Here is a 5,027-nt window from a genome sequence, read left to right as displayed (position 1 = left end):
TAACTTTTAAAATCATTTTGAAGACTCGCAAAACATTTTTGAGAATGTTCGGAGTGATGCTGATTTAACAAAATAAATCAGTCCCATATATTAGAAATATCTGAATATTATATTTAATAATATTCCCATAAAGAATAATCTTTATAAAAATAATGAAGTATATGTTGTAAAACTTATACTTGAAATGAGTATTAAATAACCAAAGATATACTTATACGAAAGTACTATCTTATTTGAATCATCAAAGATAAGTCTGATTATCGACACCTTATTCTTTAATAAAATAAAGAATATATCTCAGCAAATAATCGGAGTCATAGATCCTCAAATGAATATTCAAATAATATTCAAATAATATAAAATAAATAAATAAGCTGAGTCATAAGCCTTCGAATGAATATTCGAAATAATATTCAATAAATAAATAAGCTGAGTCATAAGCCCTCGAATGAATATTCGAAATAATATTCATTAAATAATATAAAGTTATCAAATAAACCTTATTCGATTAATAGTTTTGAAAACTATAACCATATATATATATATATATATATATATATATATATAATATATATATAAAATCTACTCAGGATCCTCGACTCCCGGTTTTAGAAAATGTTTTCACCTTTGGGTCCATATACTAAGGGTATATGCAAATTAACCGCTATTCTCTAGCATAGGTATTATCAACTGAACCAACAGATATATATGGAAAGAATATGAAACAGGCATGCATATATACCATATCACATGCTACAATATATCGCAAGAATTTGCTAAAGAACCATTATGCATCTATCACAAGATAATGCATGTATAAATGTATACATCACAACAACAGTATAACGGATAGAAAACTTGCCTGAGCGACTGGTGATTAATGGCTCGGGACGAGTCTGGTAACCTATAAACACAAGTAAGTTAGATTAAACCAGAAGTCCACGTGTAAATCTATAATTACTAACTTAGACTCTACGCTTGCTTTGCGCTTACTGATTCTCTTAAGTCAACTCAAGATTACCCTGCGGCTCCAACATTTTTAATAATTTAACCATTACGAGTTTTAAGGCGATTCCTTCGCGGTGTCTTACCAACTGCCTAACACACTTACCATAATGGTTTCATACATTAATTAACCCTTTTTTTGGTCTTTAACCTCTATTCAAATGTAAGGCGAGGGGAAAATTTTCGTTCGCGAAACGCCGTTACTTAAAACGGTCGTTTCTCCTAAACCGTACATCGGAATCAACGAACTACATAACACAACGAAGCTCGTAACATGAACTATCTAAACATGGCAATGGTCAAAATATAACAGGGGGTTCTCGGGTCCTAATGTTATGAACAAAAGCAGTCTAAAGTAAATCAGACATTACGACGGCTATGTTTACGCCGATTTCCAAAATTTAAACCAATTCAAAACAACCACAATTCAACCCCAATTCACAACCCAATCCAAACTCCATCCAAACTACATCATAACAGCCCCAACACTCAACATTAACAATTTATACTTATTCTTAAACTTGAATTTAAACTATACTACATTCTTTAACCAAATCATAAGATTTCAACATTCCAATCTCCACCATTCCAACCCAACTCTAAACCAACCATCATTAAGCTACTCTAATACCATAACAACCAAAATCATCCTAATATACAAAGTAATCTAGGGTTTGGAGATGATATACCTTCCTTGAAGTGGTGTGAGTAGCTAGGAAGCCTTAGGAAGCCTTGAGGAGTCTTAGGGATGCTTGGATCTTAAAGGAAAAACAAGAAAAATCAAGTTAAAAACCTTGAAATCACTATTCATTGTCTTCTTCATTGATTCTTGGAGAAGATAGAGAATGAATTGGTGGCTTAAACTCATAATATAGCCATAACTATGCATAAGGAATACTAGGGAATTATCTTACCAATTTAGGAAGCTTGAATCTTGGATTTTGAAAATTCTTTCCTTTGAAAATGCAAAAAACCGAGAGCAATGTTCTTGGTGATGAGAAATAGAATTTTTGTTTTGATGAAAATGATTTGTTTTTGCTTGGTGGATGTAGTTTTTTTTGTTTTAGTTAATTACCTTATTAACCTTGAACTTTGTGTGGTTTTAATTCAACCACATCTCCTTCCCTTATGTCATGCTTATGTCATGCTCATGATGTCATCCTCCCCTCTTTGTCCTCTTCTCATTGGTTGGGTGACATCATCCCCTCTAATCCCTTTGATTAACTTCCTAATTGTTTGCCTAATGCCGCTGATCTGTTATACGGTTCGCTTAACTTTCGTTTTCCGTTTATCGTTTGAGGGATCATACCCGGGATCTTATTACTTAGGTTCCCTTAACCTTTCACAATATATTATATTCCTTTTATGATCCTCTCTTATAATCCTTTAATTTAAATCCTTTTTATCCTGTTACCTTATACTCAATTCTTTCCGTATCTAGTGGATTTCCGGGAAAAATCAAAGTGTTCGGAATTGGATTCTGACGATCTTTACATACACTTATATACCATATAGAGTACTAATAAAATCTCAGAATATCCATAACAGAACCCCTACATAGTGTGGCATGAAAAGTTTTCTCATTCAGCAAAAACACTATTCACAAGGGTTACAAAAAGTTCAAAATTTTGGGGGTTATTACACTTTCTTTCCAAATCTCGTTAATCCCTTCCACGGTGATACTTTTAGTAATACCAAATTCCCTTCTTTCGAATTCCATATTTTTCCTTGATTGATCTGCATACCTCCTTTGACGATCTTGTGCTGCTATCAATCTTTTCTGGATAACTTCAACAACTTCCTTTGTCTACTCCACTAATTCAGGTCCAAGTATTTTGCGTTCTCCTACCTCGTCCCAATACACTGGAGATTTGCATTTGCGTCCATAAAAAGCTTCATAGGGTGGAATCCCAATACTGGCATGATAACTGTGGTTGTAAGCAAATTCTACCAGGGGTAAATGCTTGTCCCAACTTCCTTTGAAATCAATAGCACAAACACGCAATATGTCTTCGATTCTCTGGATCGTTCTTTCACTCTGGACGTCCGTCTGTGGATGGTAAGCCGTATTCATATTCAATTCCGTTCCCAAACATTTTTGAAAACTCTTCCGAAATCTTGAATTAAATCTTGGATCTCGATTGGCTATGATGGACACATGAACTCCATGACGAACTATGATTTCTTTCAAGTACATATGAACTGACTTGTCCAGTGAAAATCTTCTATTTATAGACAAAAAAATAAGCTGACTTGGTAAGTCTATCCACTATAAACCCAAATGACATCATGTTTAGCTTTTGTCTTTGGTAATCCAACTATGAAATCCATGGCGATATGCTCCCACTTCTACTCTGGACTCTCCAATGGCTGTAGCAACCCACTTGGTCTCTGATGCTCTACTTTAACTCTTTGACATGTATAACATCTGCTAATCCATTCCGCAATTTCCCTCTTCATATCTGGCCACCAATAATCTTCCTTCAAATCTCTGTACATATTGGTACCCTCTGAATGGATTGAATACCTTGAATTATGAGCTTTCTGTAAAATTTCATTCTTCAACTCCGCCACTGGTGGAATCCAAATTCTAAAAGAAAACCTAAGAATACCTTGATCGTCCTTTTTGCGTGCACAATTCTTCACCTACCAAACAATTTATATCCTGATCCATTACCTCTTCCTGACACTTCATTATCTTCTCTAACAACTCCGACTAAAAAGTCATACTATATATTCTTACTCCTTTTGGGATCATGAACCCTGATTTCCAATTCCAACTTCTAGAATTCCATAGATAATTCTTCTGGTACAGTCTCTATGTTCATCCTCTCTCCTTCTTACTTATCTCTTGCCACTACATTTGCTTTTCCTCGGGAGTTCATACCTCAAACTCTTATGGTCCGTATAGATCTTACACCTTTCTCCATACATATCTTATTTCCCAATCTCTCAAAGCGAATATTATTACTGCTAGTCCCAAATTATGAGTATGATACTTCTGCTCATAAGGTTTTGGTTGTCTGGATGCATATACAATACTTTATTGTGCCGCATCGACACACATCTGATTCCCTTATGAGAAGCATTACTATGAACTATCAAATCTCCTTAATACTTTCCAATTGATAAAACAGGTGTCGTAACCATTCTTTTATTTAACTTTTCAAAACTTTCTTCACCCTTCTCCACTTTATAAATACTTCTTGCTTTTCCTAATTAGCTTCGTCAAAGGTACTGCAACTTCTAAGAAATATTGAACAAATTCCCGATAATAACCGGCTAATAATAAAACTTCTTTCTTTTGTTGGTGCTTTTGGTCTTTCTTCATTCATACTGTCTTTAAATTTTTCTACTGAATCTCCTTTTTATCTCCTCCTTACTGACTATCTATGCTAAGAATTATACCTCCTGCCATTAAGGTTTTCACCTGGTAAACTTTTTATACCGCTTCTTTCTTCTTTGACTCCTCAGCTATCATTGAATAGGTTGCATGGTTCTTCTTAAGTAACACAAGTACATCTTATCCAGATTCCTCCTTCAAGATTCTACTCATCAAATTTAAATATCACTGGTATATCAGTTCATCCAACTAACATTTCTAGAATTTTATAACAACAGTACTGAGTTCTGAAAATTATCTTTAATATGTCCCTAAGTTCAATCTTCACTTGGTAATATACCCAGTCTTAAATCAATCTTATAAAAATACCTTGCTTCCTTCATTTAATTAAACAAATCATTGGTTCGAGGTAACAGATATATGCTCTTGAGAGTAAACTTGTTGAGCTTTCACTAGTCAACACATAATCTCACACTTCCATCTTTCTTATTAACAAATCGTGCCGGTGCACTTTAGGGGGTACGCTAGGTCCAGTTGTTTCCTCTTCTAATTATCTTCTGCGTTTGCTCTGGTAACTCCTTTATTTTATCTGGTGCCATTCTGTGCGGGGCTTTGGACACTGACTTCATTTCAGGTGCTAAATCAATCATAAACTCACTTTCTCTATCTAAAAGAAATG

The sequence above is a fragment of the Apium graveolens genome, chromosome 6 (assembly GCF_009905375.1).
Source record: "Apium graveolens cultivar Ventura chromosome 6, ASM990537v1, whole genome shotgun sequence".
Lineage (NCBI taxonomy): Eukaryota > Viridiplantae > Streptophyta > Magnoliopsida > Apiales > Apiaceae > Apium > Apium graveolens.
The sequence above is the reverse complement of the archived record's forward strand: the minus strand, read 5'-3'. Positions refer to the sequence as shown.